At 37.9% G+C, this 21,360-nt stretch overlaps 1 protein-coding gene across 1 annotated transcript in view; it reads right to left on the reverse strand.

Moving 5' to 3' along the window:
• The window catches only part of LOC122812125 (adhesion G protein-coupled receptor E1-like), a gene marked incomplete in the record, with an annotated part of 2,110,064 nt that overhangs the window by 80,086 nt on the left and 2,008,618 nt on the right, over positions 1-21,360 (reverse strand).

A 21,360-nucleotide genomic window follows, 5' to 3' on the forward strand; every position in this document is an offset into this window, starting at 1 on the left:
GGTTTAGAGACACCAAAGAATAGCCTCTAAAATATATTCCTTGCAAATCATGTAGGTTTATTGTTAAATACCTTTCAAAGTTAAGTCAATAATAATCCATGACCTTCCCTTATAAATCTAAATCAGTAACAATTGACACTAATTTTAAATCTTCACTTGACTTCCTTGAAAAGCCAACTCTTTTACTCAAAATATTAAGAAGTATTTTATCTTGGGACAATAATCATGTCAAATGTTACACAAACAGCAACAGGGAACTTTGACTAATTATTCTTCAATTACTTGTCAAGAAAGCAAAAATAGTTCATAATGAAAACTTCATTATACTGGGTGTTATGAACCTGGCCTGCAATCCCAGATGCCTGGAAGGTGAAGGTTGCTGCATCAAGTGAGTCTGATGACAAACTGTTGGGGGACAGGCCTAGCAGTATGAGTAAATAATTAATAAAATACATCACTGTCCCAGAGTCAGAATAACACAAGTACCAACAGCTGATCATCCACCGTCTCTTTTCAACATGTCAAGTATTCTCTTACAAAACCTGTTATGATATTCACTTGAGATAACTTGCATTAGCAGTAGAAAGGGGCATTTTGTGGTTTACAAATGTGTTCCAGTATATTTACTATCATGTTCACAAAGTGCAGTCAGTCGTAGATGGCAACATCAAAAGGTAACTTTCAAATGGGCATAAAATTGAACCTTCATTCCCTGAATTTAAATAGTCAGGTAACATCAGTAATCTGACATTTGTTATTTCAAGGTTGTACTATACGGGATTCATATTGCTTACTTAGTTTTGACGTATACATATATAGAAAGAAGAACTTCTGTGAAATAACGGTAGAACTTGGTGCAGTTTAAATTCCGGTATTGCTGTATGATATCCCGGTCAGCAGTGAAAGCATTGGCAAAGGTTTTGAACACAGGAAAGTGTTTAGTCCATTATTACAATACCGTACCTGGTTGATAATGTAAGTGTTTCAAAATGGGGCATCACTGCTGTTAACTTTACAGATTTGCAATGTAAGGTGAAGTGGCTGAGTCTGTACCTGGAGTTATTGGGAATGTGTATGATACCATACTGTTGTGCATAGATGGGTATCAATACCATCTAGAGAAAGCAGATAACAGTAGGAGATACTGGTGTTGTACCAGAAAACTGCAGGAGATGTGTAAAGGAAGATGCATAACTAAATTAGTTTTGGATGGTCATAGGTTGGAGAAAAGCAGAAGGTATTTTCATGCCCCAGATGCTGTCAAGTTAGAAATGTATAAGATTAGAGAAAATATTAAGAGAAGAGCAGAAAACTCGGTTGAGGATCCATGTAAAATAGTTTTGGAAGTACTGGTTGACACTTTAATTCTGTCGTAAATACATTGTCAAACACTTATGCACTGTAACAAACAGTGAACCAGGTTAGGCAGAGGAAGAGAAGGAGTATGTATTCTGATGTACAGTCTTTAGGTGATCTAATGTCAGATATCTTACCTATCAAAAATGGTGCATTTATCATACAACATACTGGCATAACTGCTGCATGTGGAAATTATGTGATTATGACCTCAGAATCCAATCTGCATGTCAGGTGTGCTTCAGAATTCATACTTGTTGACGGTGCATTCCCCATTAGCACTAAGGAATGTAAACAGGTTTACAGTATTCATTGTTACATGGATGGTACAGACTGTCAGAAAACAATACCTGTCGTTCATGGCATTTTACCATGTAAGACTGAAGAATGCTATGATAGATTCTGGAAGTGTGCGTTATCATTGTTTGCATGTTTTGATTTACAGTTACAGCCACGGATGGTGTTGAGCGATTTCGAGAAAGGCACTGTAAATTCCATTCAGCGAAGTTTAAATGACAGTGTAGCAAAGGGATGCTGGTTTCATCTCTGTCAAATTATATGGAGACAGATCCAAAAGCTACATTTAGCTTCAGAATTCAGTAGTAATATGCAATTTACTATATTGTGTAAGCAGATACCAGCATTAGCTTTGTGTGTTCAGACAACATTGCTGACACTTTAATTGAAATAGTAAGTGAAATGCCTGCAGATGGTAAACAGTTGTGCACCTTCTTTAAATAGAATTACATCTTAGGGAGACCTAGAAGGTATGGCATATGGGGATCAACTGCTGAGAGGTTGCCATCTTTGTTTGAGATTACCTTTTGGAATCAATGGGATACATGTTCCCTAGGGTATCCCAGAAGTCAGAATGTGGCTTAAGGTTAGCAAGCAGAAATTATACATCAGATGCTTTACACGCCATCCAACTGGAGCAGAATCATGTAGAGGATTTAAAAAACAGACTAATGTGCTACTTTCCATTGCCCCCTAAAAGATGTCAGTTGGTAGATAAGGAAGCTATATTTGAGCAGTTATTGTCCCGCAGAGATAAGGTAACACCCCGTGGCTTCGTCAAACTAGTTGCACAACATTGTGCATTTGATACACACATCCAAAGCTGCAGTTACTTACTGTCAGTACTGTGTTTGCTATTACGACATGAATACTGCAGTTTTGCATTCCCATTTCATTGCTATTACTGCATTAACACAGCATATCACTACAAATGGTGACCTTAGTATTATGTACACAAGCATAACAAGAAAAATAAAAAAAGAACATCACAGGTTCGGAAGCACTATGTCAGCACCCTTACATAAATATAAGCCAATTAGATATTACTGTATCAATCCTTATCTATTTTACATATATCTCGCTGCTGTTTGATAAGTAGCAGGTGTCCGGTATGCAAAAACTCCCTGTTGTAGCTGTACTGAATGGACTATTGCGTTTCAGTGGTGATATCGAATACATCGAAATGTGGTTGGTGGCTTTCTCATTTTTGATGTTTTGATTAAATGATATTGCATTTTTCCAGATTTAAGTTTGAGCATATGCACAAACGATTATACCATTTTCCATGTTTCAATATTATAGACCAGAAATAATTAAAAATATTTATAGTGAATGGATGAGTCCTACATTATCATTTGGAATATCTTAAATAACCCTGTTATAGATCTTTTACAAAATAAAAGAAGTTATATTTCAATTTTGAGAGGTACCCATTTCATGATTTCCTTTTTGTTTTATTCAGTTAGTAATTGGATAAACCCACAAATTGTCAAGATAAGGTATCTCCATTATAGAACTAGACTTTAGAAGTAGTGTTTGGTAACAGTGAGTCAAAGGTTAGTAAGAGATGACCTTATAATACTACTATGGCAGTGACAATGGGCATCAGATTTAGTAACCACCAGCAGACAATAAGGAACAATGGTATATTTGTTGCAGTGTCAGGGTTAGATACAGAGTTACGGAAGAACAATTGTCGTGTAAGATCAGGGCTGTTGAGGAATGCTCTTTCATTGAAAAATTGAAATGTAGAGAGTTTGCAGTTATTTAGAAAGATACTGGATGAGGTTATTAAAATTAGGGCTTGTGACCCTACACTATTAGGTGGCAAGCTCTTGGAAGGCATTAAGGTTTGGATGTAGTATTATACATCTTTAACACTGAGCACTGAACACAACATACAAGCCTCTTTTCAGGTATGACTTATGAGCAGTAACTGGTTAAATAATTTGCTCTGAGTTTCACAATAGACAAACAAAGGCTAAGAACTTAATCTACAGACTGCAGTATGAAGCTTGTTAGCAGCTGATAACATTATTCTTCTGCATTAAATTGCTTTATATCCCTGAGGTTAGTGTTCTACAGGTATGGTCCTTGCAGATACAATTAGTGTTGGCAGATGTTAACATTATTCTTCTACATTAAATTGCTTTATATCCCTGAGGTTAGTGTTCTACAGGTATGGTCCTTGCAGATGCAATTAGTGTTAGCAGCTGATAACATTAATCTTCTGCATTAAATTGCTTTATATCCCTGAGGTTAGTGTTCTACAGGTATGGTCCTTGCAGATACAATTAGTGTTAGCAGCTGATAACATTAATCTTCTGCATTAAATTGCTTTATATCCCTGAGATTGGTGTTCTACAGGTATGGTCCTTGCAGATACATTTAGTGTTAGCAGCTGATAACATTAATTGTCTGCACTAAATTGCTTTATATCCTTGAGGTTAGTGTTCTACAGGTATGGTCCTTGCAGATACAATTAGTGTTGGCAGATGTTAACATTATTCTTCTACATTAAATTGCTTTATATCCCTGAGGTTAGTGTTCTACAGGTATGGTCCTTGCAGATGCAATTAGTGTTAGCAGCTGATAACATTAATCTTCTGCATTAAATTACTTTATATCCCTGAGGTTAGTGTTCTACAGGTATGACCCTTGCATATACACTTAGTGTTAGCAGCTGATAACATTAATCTTCTGCATTAAATTGCTTTATATCCCTGAGATTAGTGTTCTACAGGTATGGTCCTTGCAGATGCATTTAGTGTTAGCAGCTGATAACATTAATCTTCTGCACTAAATTGCTTTGTCTGGAATTCCTTCTTTAAAAAGTTTGATTCTTTAATATTTAATATTTCTTATAGAGGTATCAACATGATTCTAGTTAGGAAATAATCAAAATCTAATTAATAAATGTGGCCCAAAGGACTTAGATATTGGAAATTTTTATTATGTAATTTTTGCATTCTTGAATGTCTCATTTAAACAAAAATATCAGTTACAGTAAAATCAATGCATTTATGTGAAATCAGCATTGATATGGCTGTCCAAGGTGCAACTTCTTCTAAATAAAAATAGAAATTATATCTCCACAAGATGATATTGTACTAGTGAAAATGCGTTATTCATACAAATCATCTGGATAATTTTCTTTGCTTTACAATGAATTGAAACAAATGTGTAAGACTATGTCAAATGCCAAGAAACAAAAATACTAACTCCTTGAGAGCTAACATTTCCAGCTGCTTTGTGCAGAGTGCTTATCACCAATTAGCCAATCCCGGGTTATTGTTCTTCAATTTAACTATGTCTATGGATTATATCACTGAAACGTGGAGAACAGCCACAGTGGTACAACTACCCTTGGAACACTATACCTACCTATTAGCCTCATATGCACATCTACAAATTTAAGGGGACCATAATTGCCCTGCTGATAAACAATGACAAAGGTAGCCCCAAACTAATTTGGATTTGTAAATTGTAGATTGTGCCTACTAAATGTATTCAATTTCTTTGTAAGGTTCACTAAAGCCTTAGATAGGGGCCTGACAGTATATATATATATATATATATATATATATATATATATATATATATATATATATATATATATATATATATATATATATATATATATATATATATATATATATATCTAAAATTCTAGAAAAATGTGTCCACCACCAACTTTTACCTTACCTAATTCAGAATCACCTCCTAACACCCACCCAGCACGGCTTCCGTCCTGGCCACAGTACCATAACTGCTCTACTTTCCTTCCTTGAAACTGTCAATCAAGCACGAGACTCTGGACTCATTGTATCCGCAGTCCTGCTAGATCTTTCAAAAGCCTTTGACACCATCTCCCACACACACCTTCTTCATCATCTGGCTAATCTCCATCTCTCACCAAATACTCTATCCTGGTTCTCCAGATATCTTTCTGATAGATCTCAAGCAGTCAAATGGAAGAACTCTTTCTCTTCCTTCCTGCCTACACCCACTGGCGTTCCTCAGGGATCTATCCTTGGACCCATGCTTTTCAACATCTTTATAAATAACCTTCACACCTTCATCCCTGACACCACAGTCATCCAATATGCTGATGACTCTACTTTGATCTATTCTGCCCCAAACTTTCATGAACTACTGACCAAAACCCAATTAGCCTTCACCACCACAGAGAACTTGATGCACCAAAATTACTTTTCTCAACTCCAATAAATCCAAAATACTATTTTTTCTGCCTTCCAAGACTTCCTCTTTGGACAAAAACAATTTTAATGTCCTAAGCCAAACTAACACTGCCATTGAAGTGGTTCCCTCTGCAAAACTTCTTGGCATTACCATAGATGAATACCTCAAATTTGATCTCCACATTCAACAAAACATAAAGAAAACCCACCAAAAGCTAGGTATGCTATATAGGAACAATCATTTCCTTTCCAACTCCACTACAAATACCTTGGCAATCACCTACCTGCTCCCTTCCCTCTTATATGGAGCCCCTCTACTAACCAATTTATCAGCCACCTACACCTCTAAGCTCGAAGCTTGCTATAATAAGATCTCTAAATTTGCAACTAAATCCAAAACATCAACTCACCACTGCCTCAGCCTACACTCTTTGAACTGGTTAGAACTCCCTAACCACCTAGACTATCTTCAACTAATTACCGCTCACAAACTAATTTTCTCCCCAGACAAATGCCCAGTATTAAAGGACATCCTTCCTCCATACACCCCTAACAGGTCACTGAGATCTGAGCACCAAAACCTCATCTCCATTCCCAAACCCAAGCGACCCGCTGGCCAGCTTTTACTATCCTTCTCTCTAGGCAGAAAATGGAACTCTCTGCCTCCTTCCCTCAGGATTATGCCCAACATCGAATCCTTCAAGAGCCAACTTTTTCTTCACCTATCTTCTAATTGGAAATGCTCCTGCTTTCACCCCACATACATCCTAGGGACTCCCCACTAAGCTCCCCTCTACTGCCTCTCCACTACACTCTCTTTATTTTCTATTTTATCTAAGGATCTAGAACCAGCAGATTTAACTAACTCCTAACATGTAAATATTGTTAAAAAAAAAAAAAAAAAAAAAAAAACCCTCTGCAGTCAAGTTGTTAAACCATCTCATAATGTATACTATGTCTCAAATGTTTGAATCCAACTCTTGTATTTTCACATTGTAACCTTTATTGATATTTTTGCAAACCTACATTGTATGTATTTCACTTGCAACCTTTATCCGACATTTTGTATCCTATATGTATTAAATTGTTTATGGAGCTTTTCTCCCCAGGCCTCCACTGAAAATGGGCACTTCTTGGCCCAGTGGACTTCCCCGGTAATCAAACTGAAAATAAATAATAATATATATATATATATATATATATATATATATATATATATATATATATATATTTGCCACTTAGATTCTTGACATAGCTAAAGAAGGCTTTGTGGTTATCTTTCGAATCCTTGGCTATTTTTCTTTCGACGTTAGCCTTGGATGATTTTATGAGGGACCTTAGTTTCTTATTGATACTGATCAGGGATGTCTTTTCTTCTTGGGATTTGCTTTTTTTCTGAACTAGTTTCCTCCTTCTGTTGTATAACCTGTTTATGGCAGGGATCCACCAGACTGGTTTCCTTCTCTTAGGGGAGTGAGTCTTGGTCTTGCTAAGGATGGCAAGATCCATGCATCCTTGTAGGTGCTCATAGAGTGCAATTGTAAAGGATTCTGCATCTTGGGCAGTGTTATCCTTTAGCGTGGGGGCTGTGAAACTTACCACCTCTGCCTTAAGTAAGGTGAAGTTTGCTTTAGAAAAGTTTTTCACTGTGGTTTCCTTGGTTGGGGGTGGTGGTGGGGTGTGGACATCCAGGGCGATTAGTTTATGGTCTGATCTAACCAGTGATGGGTTGACCTCTTGTTCGGAACACCTGTCGCCCATGTTGGTGACGACCAGGTCCAATATGTTGTGGCCTCTGGTAGGGGAGTTTACCAGCTGATCCAGGGTGTTTGAGTTGATAAATTCCAGGAAGCGCTGAGCCTGGGAGTTTGTACTCAAGTAGTTTTCTCAGTTAATGGTAGGGTAATTGAAATCGCCCAATATCAGGGTGTTCGGTAGGACCTTCATGTTTTCCAGTGTCTCCAGAAAGGCGGACTGGTGGCCCTGGGTCATGGAGGGTGATCTGTAGCAGGCCACAATTTGCATTGCAAATTTGCCCAATGTTAGTTGCACATGGATGATCTCAGAGGTATCATGCTACGCCACTAACCTGGTGGTGTGACTATCCTTGATGAATATGGATACACCCCCTCCTTTTGTGTTTCGGTCTGTGTTCTGTGGCCAAAATGTGTGGTATGAGTTGTAGCCCAGTAGTGCTGGAGTGCTCTCTGAAGCCTTGAACCAGGTTTCAGTTACTGCACAGATGTCGACATTCTCCATACTTAGGAGTGCTTCGAGTGCATGCATTTTGAGATTTAAACTCCTGGCGTTGAGTAGCATAACCCTCATTATGGTGGTGAGTTTGAATTTTGAGCCTTGCCTAAAAAAGGCACAATGGGGGCAACAAGAGCCTTGACCAGTATTCGAAAGCCAAGGGGTGACAGGTGCAAGCCGTCTCTTACGAAGCAATACGGCTTATCGAGCATGTCATCCCAGGCTGACAGACACTGGATCCCCTTTGAATGACACCAGAAGCTTAGCCAATTGTTGAAATTGATAATTTTTTTCTTTATACTGAGGTATCATTCTTGGTGAGGACAGGATGCTACTCAGGGTCAGGGTCATACCCGCCTGGGCTACATGATCAGACAGCTCTTCCATGTCTCTTTTCATGTAGTCCAGGAAGTTACATCTCAGATCATTCACACCAACATGAACAATGACAGAGTCATATTTGTACTTGTTCTGGAATTACCTGAGTGCTTGTGTTATGTGGCGGATTCTAGCTCCCCATAGGCAACTAACAGTAACCTTCTCCTTGTCCAGCCTAGTGGGTGGGGCATCAGTGTGCCTGACTATAGAGTCACCTATTACTAGTGCGTTAGGTATGTTATTTCACCTTAAGGGCTGTGATTGTGTGGCACATTGATTTTGTGTTTTATGTGTTGTCTGGTTTGTGACAGGAGGTGCAGGTTTTGTGGGTGTCTGCTTTGGAGCTCTCTGATGCTTTTGCAGGTTTTTATTTAGAGTCTCCATGTATGATTTTGTGTATTTATGTGTATTTTTTGCCAGTGCTGGTTTAGTAGGTCTATGTGAGGCTGGAGGTGTGGTGCAAGTGTTAACCTTCTCCTCATGACTGTCTGTTCCAGTCTTGGGTGGAGAGACCTTATCCTCCAGTTTGGCTGTATAATTGCATCTCTCGCATATGTTAGTGTTTTGTGGTAGGAGAAGATGGCTGTCTGTGTACATGAGGCAGTTGTACCATTGCCTCAGGATACCCAGATTCACCAGCTGGACTGGAGAGTACACCTGAATTTGCCCTCATGCCTGAATAGTAGGGTGAGCTGCTTAGTCGCTTGGTTGGTGTGGGGTGGATAAAGAGCCTTGCCCTGCTGGGCAGTCAAGTGTCAGGGTATATTAGTGCTTGCTATTAGGTTTGGACTGTAGGATGCTTTTTGAGTGCTTAGGTTGAGAGTTAGACTAGTTTCAAGTGAAAAACTGAAGAGGAGAATTAGTGGAGCCGGAAATAATTTAACCCTAGCTAACCGATGCTGCCCGACTCACAAAACCGTGCAAACGCAGTTTTTAAACTACTAACTTCTGGGCTGGAACAACTCCTCCAGGAACAGATGGCTGCTCAAAATTCCCCTCTCTGACAGGTGAACAGAGAAACTTCCCTTTATCCATGTAAAGTATGGGCAACTCAGAAACTTGTAACACAGCCCTGAATTCAGCACTAGCCTGAAAACTGGACTATACTAGCTTAGAAAGGCGGGAAACAAGAATTTTTTTTTTTTTGAAAAGATAAGGCAAAAACAGTAAAAAGTACACTTAAAACAGCTTTAAATGACTACAAGCGATCATAAAAGGCTATAGCACTTTAGTGTGTAGCCTACAACAGTTAAACAATTTATTTAAACAAAAAACAACTTTTCAAAAGTGCAGGCAGTCAAATAAGTACAATATGTGAAAAAAACAAGCTTTTAAATCACAATAAGTGCTGGAAAAATCAGCGTTTAGGTGGAAAACAGTTAAGTACAGCAAGAAAATACAGAAAACTGATACTCAATTACTCCAAAGTCTCTCTTTTAAGTTAGAAGGCTTGTATCAGTTTAAGGCTTTCCAGTAGGTTAGTTACAGGAATGATGGGAAACAAGCGCAGATGTAGTCTTTTAAACCAGAAAGCTGAAAGAGATGGACAACTTCCCGAATGATCAATAAACTACAATTCCTGGGCAATGAACCACTCCTCTTGTGGTAGACAGGCTACCTAGTACTTACCACTCCCACTGATAAGCTAGAAGGCTGCACTCCGGAACAAAGGCTTGGGGGGTTCAGAAGCTTACAAACAGTCCTGGATACAGCAAATCTGTACCTGGACTAGACTAGTTATGGGAAAGGTGGGGATCAAGCGCAAACACGGACTTTAAAACCAGAAAATTGAGAGAGACGGAAAAAACTGCCCAAACGGCCAATAAACTACAATTTCTGAGCCAGAACCACTCCTCTTGTGTAGATAGGCTACCTAGTGCTTACCACTCCCACTGATAAGCTAGAAGGCTTCCCTCCGACACAGAAAGGCTTGCAGGGCTCAGAAGCTTACCAACAGTCCTGGATACAGCAACTCAGTATCTGGACTAGGCTAGTAACAGGAAAGGTGAGAAGCAGCGCAAGTGTGCTAGACTAGACTAGTTACAGGAAAGGTATAAAAAATTAATATGGACATGGGAAAGAAAGAGAGATCTGATATGGTGCAATATTTATGCAAAAGAGAAAGCCAAATGAATTAATATAAAAAACAGCTCCAACGTTATTTGAAGAGAAATACAGGCAAAGGCACCCAGACATGGAAAATTTTACAATAAGAAATAATATCATAAAAGGGAACATAAAACAGAAGATTAGTAAAGCAAACGTACAAAAAATAGAAGCTGAATTTATGGAATTCTTGCGAAGTGAAGGATTTAATGTAGAAGGTTTAACACAGGTTATGCCACAGCATGATGGAACAATGAGTCCCCCAAGTTGGGAGAAACAGGAGGAGCAGGAGATATCTGAAAAAGAAATATGGACATGGGAAAGAAAAAGAGATTTAATACAGTGCAATATTTATGCAACGGAGAAGGCAAAACTGATCAATACAAAAAATCAGAACCAAAGATATTTGAAAGAAATACAAGCAAAGGCACCCAGATATGAACATTTTTACAATACAAAAAAATAAGGAAATAAAGGGGAAGTAGAAAAGAGGATTAGTAATGGAGACGTTAAAGAAATAGAAACTGAAGTTATGGATTACCTTCAAAGTGAAGCATTTAGTATAGAAAATCTAACTATAATAACATTGCAGCACGAAAGAGTAATGAATCCCCAAATTAAGAAAAAAACAGTGGAGTGGAAAGCATCTGATCAGTTGCCATATGAAGAAACTTTGGAGCCTTCATAGAAAACCAGTATAAAGTTCAGCTGGAGTTGCCCAGCATGAGGGAGGAACAGGAAATTGTAGCAACTCTGATGCAGTCAATGTTGTGGAGTGATAGGCCAGTGAGCTCCCATATGACAGAGCAACAGATGATACAGGGAGAAGCTGAAGAGAATATGACACAGGAAGATTTTCTAGAACTTGCTGTAGAATACCCACAGGAAATGGAGAACAAAGAATGTGTCCTTAGTTTAGAAGAAAATGATCTAAGGGAAGAATTGTTTGATTTAATAGAGATGGGTAGACACATTAAGATCAGATTTGCACTAAGACATTGAGAGGTATAAACCACAGAAAGTTAATAAGACTCGAAATGTTAGAAGTTTGATAAAACGAATGAACACAGTAAGCAAGACTATTCATAGAAAGTCATGTGATATAACAGAAGGAAATAGGATAAGGGAAGGGAAGGAATCAAATGCCATCATGGAAGTATCAAATAGAGAAAACTAAAAAACAATTAAGATATGAAGTGTTGCTGTTAGAAGAGTACAGAAGAGAAAACAGATCAACAAAAATGCTCAGAAAAACAGACATGATAAAAACAACAGTCAGTATCAGAAAACACCAGGATCTGTCTTACAGTATTGCAAATAATAAACTAAAGACATCAGTACAGGCAGAAAAAAACTTAGAAGATTTACAGATAAATAAAAGTACAAATTAAGCAATTTATTGATGATCTAAAAAATGTTTATAGAGAATTGGGAAATAATGCAAAAGGAATAGAAACAGCATCAAATAAAAATAACAAATAGACATATTTTGGACAAATATATAGAAAGATCTTGTGGAGCATAATAAAGATGCTGAATGGATAGAAGAAATAAAAGAAAGAAAGAGTAAGAAGTTGAAATAGACAGGATATGAAATGAGATGAAGTAACAGCCAGAGAGATTGAAACACAATTATGAAAAGCTCTTAACTGGAAAACCCTCAGGCCCAGATACAGTACCTAACTTCTGGATAAATATATTAACATCTTTACATGAAGATTTAGGCATGGATAAGAACTATTTTTATGCACACTTCAAACCAACCTTGTTAACAACAGGAAAACAATACCCCTCCTTAAGAGCAAAACTACAAGCTATCCTAAAAACTATTGACCAATAACTTGCCTTCCAGTGATGTGTAAACTATACACTGGAATTGATGCCAGCAGAGTTTATAGTCATTTATAAGCAAACTCAGTCATAACAATAGAACAAAAGGGTAACTAACAATGTCATAAGGAACAAGGGATCATTTCTTGTTAAATAAATTCATGATGGAGAATTGTTAAAAGAGGAGCAATCTAAGTATGGCATGGATAGACTGCAAAAAAAATCATTTGACAGCATCCACATTCATTGACAAAAGAGTGCTTACAAATGTATAAGATACACCTTACATTGATTGATTACATTACAATGACAATGAAACAGTGGCAAACCACTTTGCAGCTAGGCCACGATAAAGGAGAAATTGTTATCCCAGGGATAAAAAATTAAAGGGGATATTGCAGGGTGACTCTGTCACCTTTGCTCTTTTGTATTGCCCCTAACTCATTAAGCTGGCTTCTTAATAGACTAGGTCAGGACTACCATTTGGCTTCCAGAAAACAACAAAGTGTAAAGACTTCTCATCTTTTTTTGGGTGATTTAAAACTGTGTACTTCATCAGACGAATAACTGAAACCACAATTGCAAGTGGTCAAATCTTTCTTAAAGGATATAAGAAAGTCATATGGTCTTGATAAGTGTGCAAAAGCAACCTTTAAAGCAGGAAAGCTACACACCAAGAAAATATCATTCTGGGACAGCGATGTGAAATAAAAGTACTTGAGGAAGAGGCACTGTATAAGTATCTGGAAATTGATGAAGGATCAACAATAAAACATGAACAAATGCAAATAAAACTTAGTAAGGAATATTTTAGAAGACTAAAATTAATACTGCAAACATCATTGACATCTAGGAACAAAGTCCAAGTTATAAACCAATTTGCTCTTCCTGTTCTTACAGTTTTGGAGTGATTGACTGGCCCCAAAAGTTACTGAATCAGTTGGACTGAAAAACAAGAAAACTGTTTCATGCTTATCAAATGATTTATAAAAATCAGTGTGTATACCAAGATGATATATTCCCTGATCTGATGGAGATATGGACCTCCTTGAAATTGATTACATGTAGAGATCTGCAATTATAGAACTGTATACATATCTGCTGACCTCACAAGCTCTAAACATACAGAAATTTTAAAACATGAGGAGAACAAGTCTAAGATGGCTTCCCTACTTAGTTTAGCAGAAGCATATCAGTCTCAAGTAGAAATGGAAATCAAACCAGAAGTAGACAAAAATCAGGCAGCAATTGAATGTGCCAAAAAAAAAACAAAGAAAGAACATAAGGTGAAGGATCAGATGAGAAGGCAAGAAATGTGAAAAATGCATAAATATAGTTGCAAGTACAGAAAACTCCTGGAGCAACCTCATGTTGATTCAGATCTAACTCAGGAATAGTTAAGGACAGGTGAATTTAAACCAAAAGATGAATGGTTAATATTGGCAGCCCATAACAGGGGACTACATACACAATTTGAAGTCCATTGAACTTGTTGAAGAAACAGACAAATGCAGGTTTTGTAAAACAGAATTGGAAACAGTCGCCCATCTTGTTGCTGAGTGTGTTACACTAATGGCAGAAGGACTATAAACTGAAAGGCATAATAGCATGGCAAGACTGTTGCATTGGGGGATTGTTTAAACATTATAATACTGAAGTAGTTGAGAAGCATTGGAAATATGAGCCACAAAGCATTATAGAAAATAATGATGTTTATATCACATGGGATTTCCCATTACCAACTGTTCAAAAAAATAGATGTGAGAAAACCAGTAGTCCAGGAAAAGAAGACAAAAGTAGCATTGATATTGTTACAACCAGTGATTACAGTGTTTTACGTACAGAGAGACACAAAGTCATTAAATGCCAGGACTTGCAGACAGAAATGAGGGTTATTTGGGCATTAAACGAGATTTTATCTTTGGGTTTAGCTACCCTGTGTGGTTTTATTAAACTTGTTGTGGATCTTAACCACTTCTGAACCAGTGTTTTTGTTGTGCACATTTTTTTGTTTTTTATTTGTTAGTGTATTGTGTACTATTGCCATTTGCCTTGGTTTACAATATTAATTTCATGAACTTTAATCATTCATTGACTTAGGAATGGGGGTCCATTCCTGTGATGGTATTAGAAACCCAAAAGTTTTGGAGAAATTAAAAACCGGAGAAACTAGTAAACAGAGAGCATTTCCTGGAACTGTTTTCTTACACCAGATAGGCTGTCTAAAAGTTATGGATTATCATCACCACAGTGTTAGAAATGTGCAACACCATGTAAAGGTGCATGAGAATATGTCATCTATGGCTACTCACAACTAAAAACATCTACGAAGGTTCTTTGGCTTTTCATTGCAATCATTACAATCATTACAAAAACCCTAATGTTATTTAACATCCTGGTTCAATCTTATTTCTCATTCCCTTTGTCAACTGCTATGGGTACATTTAAATGTGGTCAGGAAGGATATGACACTGGAAAGACTCATCCTTCCTAAGTTGTAAAACTCATATCGACTGATGAACTAAATTAGTCTTTTCTTAGAAGTGAATACTTAATGGCTATATCTGTGCAATTTGCTAATCTAGATTACTGAATAAAATCATTTAAAAAATATAATATAGTTTACACACACACACACACACACACACACACACACACACACACACACACACACACACACACACACACACATATAGATAGATAAATAGATATATCGGTATATAAATATAGATATATTTTAAAATTTTACATATATTTTTTAGCTATATAATGAATATATAAACTATAACAAAGACAGAGCTTTCTTAGAAAGTACATCTTTGGACAATAATCGAATGCCCTAAGCATATTTATAAAAATATGTCAGTTAATCAATTATCCAGTGAAGTTAATACTTTAGCTTCCATAGCCTGAGCAGTGGCTTTAGGCTAATGCTGCCATTTAAACTGAGTTAATACTTTCTGTATCTAGTCTCATATTATCTTTTCCAGTTGTATTTTTCATAGGTATATTTGGTGGTTATTAGGCTATCAGAACTAGAACCATTTTAAGCCTAGTCAAACTTACCCCAAATTTAACAAAATATGGATGTGCCAAAATTCCATGGAATTTTGTGAGTTTGACATAGGCTTGTACACATCAAGCCTTTATAGGCTATCCCTATCCATTAGAGTTATAGGTGCTAAGCCAGGGGTCAATTTCTGATTTTCATTTCAATGGTCCAAGTTACATTTCAGTAGGATTAGGGATAAGCTTTGCTTCACAGTGGATGGTAAGCTTATTCCACAGAAAGGGTAATCTTTGAGACACACTCTTGTCCCTCCAACATGACCTGTGTATGTAACAGATGAGGTTTGGGTCCTTAGAATGGGTATTTATGATGCTACTTGTTTTGTGGCTGTGCAATAAATTCATCACTGTGGGATCAGAGTATGCCTTGTAGGCTAGGTTTAGATCATTGTGCAGTAGTCTATAGGAGACTGAGTACAGGGATACTGTTTACTCCTTGCATTCCTTTTGTAAGTCACCTCTGGCATCTCTCAATCCAAAAGGTGCCCTGTACTTAATGATTAATCTAATAACAGCCAAGTACAGTGGGACAATGACTTCATTGGACCTGAATGTCATGCCCTTACTTATAAGTTGTGCAACATAGAATGACTTTCTCACCACAGCAGACACATGGTGGTCGAAGGTCAGGTTACTGTCAACATGCATTCCCAAAAACCTGACTAGTGATTCTACTTTTAGGGGTGCATTATCAATGTGGCAATTTCCAGTGGTAGATATCTTTCAGAAAGGTATTATTACACTTTTTTTCACATTGAATTTTAGCCCATGACTCTGGCACAATTGTTTGTTTGCAACAGACTCTCTTGAAAGGTATCTATGATTTTAGGGGATTCAATGGTCACACCAAGTTTGCAGTCATCTGCATACTTGTCAGCCAGTTGCTCTTGATGCTTGTTTTGACTTCAAAATAGTGGATCCCAAAAAGGAGAGTGCCCAACACTGATTACTGTGAAACTCCACTAGTGACTGGCTTCTTTGTGGAGATAGATTCCTCTATCCTATTTTCTTGCTTCCTATCAGTGAGTCAAGTGGGTATCCATTGTGTTACCTATGGGTTTATGCTTTATTCTGTAAGTTTATCTACAATGTCTGAGTGAGGTAGTGTGTCGAACACCTTGGCTAGGTCAAGACAGGTAGTGTGTACTGCTTTGTCCTCACCCATAGGTTTAGTGACCTTCTCGAAGAAGTCTACTAGGTTAAGTAGGTATGACTTGCTTTTAACAAAACTAAACTGGGTAGGGTCCACTGTTTACCAGACCCATGATAATTCTTTCTGTGGCTTTTCATATGAAACTAGTCAGACTTGGGTCTATATTATAACATCAAATTTTATAAAGTTCGAATGTTATAATATCTAACCCGTAATGTCGAACGCTGAAAACAGCAAAAGTGCAGGACACCGAATTCTTTCCCAGGGAAAGAATTCGGTGGGTCATAGCTATGGCTTCGCTGTTTTCAGCGTTTGATAGGTTGAAACATTACAGGTCGGGTTCAGGTAAGTGTGCGATTGTGTGTAGGTTAAGGTTAGGGGCGGGTTAGGTGAGTTAGGGAGCAGGTCAGGTAAGTGTGCGGTTGTGTGGACGTTAGGGTTAGGGTGCAGGTCAGGTAAGTGTGCGATTGTGTAGGTTAGGGTTAGGGGCAGGTTAGGTGAGTTAGGGTTAGGGCGCGGGTCAGGTAAGTGTGTGGTTGTGTGTAGGTTAGGGGCGGATTAGGTGAGTTAGGGTTAGGACGCGGGTGAGGTGAGTGTGCGATAGTGACGGACCTTAGGGTTAGGGTTGGGTTAAGGTAAGTGGATAGCTAGTAGTGTATGTAACGTTTAGTTTAGGTTTAGGTGTAGGATTTTAAGTGTATGTGTGTGGATTTCTGTTTTTTGTGTGTGTTTGTGTTGTGTGTACGTTTCTCGGAATAGCGATTTTTTTTCCCTGGGAAGCTATGGAACTAAAACTGATATTTTACTGATATTCAGGAACTGAATTGATACATGGTATGGGGAGAAGGTCTATTAAAAGACAGCTAATGATGATGATGTCTTATGAGGACCATAGCTGTTCATAACATTATAACACTGATTAACAAACAAACAGTAGAAAGTTAAAGTACAAATGTGACACAATTAAACATCTGCTTGGTATTATGCATTTTGACATTAACAGAAGAATTTGGAAGTTCACATAGAGCCAATGAAAATTTTATAAATGTGGGGATTTAGACTATCTTAGCAAAACTGCTGAATTCTGTCATATGTGTTGTTCTTTAGGTATGAGGAATATGAATGTAGGAAATTATACTATAAATGGGTAAGAGGGGTATGATTATTTAAAGTGCAAGTGGGAAAAAAAGGCATAGTCACATATAATGATGATGCTGGAAAATACAAAGGATGTCGAAGCTTGATTTTGAAGGAAGGCCTTAGCACTGAAACAATGAAGAGAAAGAAAAAAAAGCTATGAGGAAAGGTTTAGAAGTTCAAAGCAAGAAAGTTGATATTATTAAGGCAAAGAATGAAGAATGTTTTATTATGCTATGATAGTTAATTGGAACAAGGAAAATATGTTCAAGACAAATGAATGTGGGGTGCTTCAGAATCCTGCCACCCTAGTTCATGAGGGAGGTGAATCAAGTACAGTTCAAAATGATGAAATGACAGTCACATTAAGTGTTTCAAAACACATCTCACACACACACACACACGCACACACGCACACACGCACACACACACACACACACACACACACACACACACACACACACACACACACACACACACAGCTTATTTTTCTCATGTATGACAATGAAGAGGAGATTGGTATATGACAGACTGGAAGGTAAAAAGGTAAGTAGGAAAGATGCAGTTTAAGGAAAAAAGTTAGAAATTTTTCAAGAGCTGTAGTATCAAGATAAGATAAGATAAATGCAGTAGAAAAGTATATGTTTAGTTTCCTTGAAGAAGGTCATATGTTGATTATATTAGGGAATTCATTGAAGCTTACGTGATTTTTTTACATGCATGCATCACGGCACGATGCATACACGAGCGCAGAAAATTTAAAATTCAGTAAGTGTCACTTAGCGGCACTCAAGCACGTGCAAACAAAGAAAGTTCTGTAGAATGCAAATTACCTAATAATCAGTTGAATTTCATGCAAATGACCCAGGTGGTGCAATCCAACAAGCTGAAAGGCACCCGTGTAGACTCCATGTCAGTGTCTGTAGTGTACGCAGAATTTTTCTGCATACAGGAGTCTACACAGATAGAGGGGGCTGTAAAATCCACAAATATGGACATAACTCCTCAGAAAATGTTAGAACACATACATATATGTACAAAAGGTACATCGTAGCTGTCTGAAAAAGGAAGCAATATGTAAAAGTAATAATATCCAAAATAGAACACAAACTTAGAAAAAACACAAAGATAAGGCAAAAATTTGAAAGCCAGGTAAAATAATGAAATTCATAATTAAAGAAACTCATTATACAAAAATATAATTCCTAATACCATACATAACTAACTCCCTTCCTATACATGTTAATAAATCCAGACAGTAATCTCGCTCTCTCTCTTTCGGCTTTTCCCGGTTAGGGGTCACCACAGCAGATCACGTTGTCCACTCATGATTGGTAGTGGAGTTTTACGGTGTCGAGTTGTCAGCCCAGCACCCAACCTTCCATGGAAGGCACACACATGCACACACTCACACCTAGGGCCAATTTTAGCGTGTCTAATCCACTTGCAGCATGTCTTTGGGGAATGTGGGAGGAAACCAGATCACCCGGAGGAAACCCACATAACCACAGGGAGGACATGCAGACTCTATACAGAAGACACCCCAGTCGAAGATCGAACCGGAGAGCATCTTGCAGTGAGGCAACAATGCTAACTACTGCACCACCATGGCCGTCCAAATCCAGACATTAATAAAAAACAAAAATCAACATTAAGTATGTAAAAATATGTATAAATACATGTGTAAAAACTTCAAATAAACATAGCAGCTTTAAGCCTTAACACACTGGATAAAGAAATTGCTTCATTTAAACCAGGGTAATTGTTGGCCCTTGTTTTCAGTTGCCATTTAAGTTCTAAATATTCTAAAAAATCTTCTACAGTACTTTACATACATTAATGCTGATTTTTGGTTTTTATTAATGTATGCATTTATTTATAGCAATTGTATTTTTGTATAATGAGCAATTGTATTTTTGTATAATGAGTTTCTTTAATTATGAATGGTGTTAATTGTTTAATTGATTTAAGATGCTTGTTTTTAAGATTGTGGGGAGATGCGGTGCTTTATTCTGAAGAAGTCCTGTTTACTACTGGACAAAAGCACTAAATAAATTGTATTATTTTAACTAGCTTTCTAGTTTTCACCTTCTCTTTGTGTTTTTTTTAAAGTAATAATATATTTTTAATAATTTCGGCATGTTTGCACTCTGTGCTGCAGTATGAAAACATGCTTAATAGAAATTAGAAAAAATTAATTCTTATATTTTTTTTCCACAAATATACTATAGGACCCTGTGTCAGGTACATATTATAGTGCATATGTGCTGTCACCAAGTTCACACGGCTATGAACCATGTAGATGCTAGGCTGTCAGCACGGATATCTATGTAAATGAGTTGTATGTCCTGAATCGCTGAAAGGAGCAACAGTGTCTGCATATCCAGTTTGTGCACGCTCCTACCTGATGTTGATATTCCCACAGGATGTGGATGACATTGGGTGGGGTGTATCTCATTATTATCTGAGTTCTTTGTGCTGAGCGTGCATGTTTGCATGGTGTGCCACATAGTTAAGCATGTTCACGTGGACAGAGTACCCATGTGATGATGTAGTCATCTGTCTAGGAATATCAGATATCTTCAATAAATCTATAAGCTAAGCTGCACCTCAGTGCACAGCGGCACAGCTTCACTAAAGTAGGGCTTTTAAATAATGTTAACTATATTCTAGGTAGGTGAACTGCACCAAAATTAGCCATTTCCACAAGATGAACCTAAAGCAGAACTGTATAAAGTATGCATACATCCTACATTCTGTTTTTCCCACAATACACTGGACCATTGGAGTGGAGACTGTGAATTTTAACTGGGATAATGCTAGTGGCTGCTGCAGGTCTGCTACATCTGTATGTGCCAGATGCTGAAATCAGTGCTGCTGGTGCTGCTGATAATAGGCCTAGTCTGAGAAGGACAAGAGTATTCAGGCCCAGGGTAACCTTCCAGGAGCTACATGACCTGGAGATTGCAGAGTGTGTGCTACAGGGTGGACAGGAACATATTACAAGAACTCACTGAGCTCTGTTGCCCTCAACTCAGTGCTAGGGTTAACAGAGGGGAACCCCTCCCAGTGGAAACTAAGGTATGTGTAGCCCTTAGGATACTAGCTATAGGTACTTTTCAAAGACCAGCTGGAGACATGATGGGGGTGTCACAGGCATCTACATCTAGAATATTCCACCAGTTCCTGGATGCCATGCTCATACATGCCAGTGAGCACATATATTTCCCCCTTAGGGCCAGCAATATGCAACACGTCTACTGTGTAACACACTACCCTGAAGTACTGGGTGCCATAGATTGCACACATGTACACATCAGGGCACCAGCTGGTGAACAAGGTAGAATCAATGTTAACCGCAAGGGGTACCACTCCATCAACTTCCAGTTCATGTGTAATGCCCAGGAGATTATCCTGAATATATGTGCTGGCAACCCTGGCAGTTATCACAACTCACATATCTGGCACACATCAGAGCTGTACCAGATGTTTGTTAGGGGGGACATGCCACATGCCATTTACTGAGGGATGCTGGCTATGCCCTGGAACTGTGGATGATGACGGTACCAGAATTTTGCT

The sequence above is a fragment of the Protopterus annectens genome, chromosome 9.part0 (assembly GCF_019279795.1).
Source record: "Protopterus annectens isolate FY-2018-M chromosome 9.part0, PAN1.0, whole genome shotgun sequence".
Taxonomy (NCBI): domain Eukaryota; kingdom Metazoa; phylum Chordata; order Ceratodontiformes; family Protopteridae; genus Protopterus; species Protopterus annectens.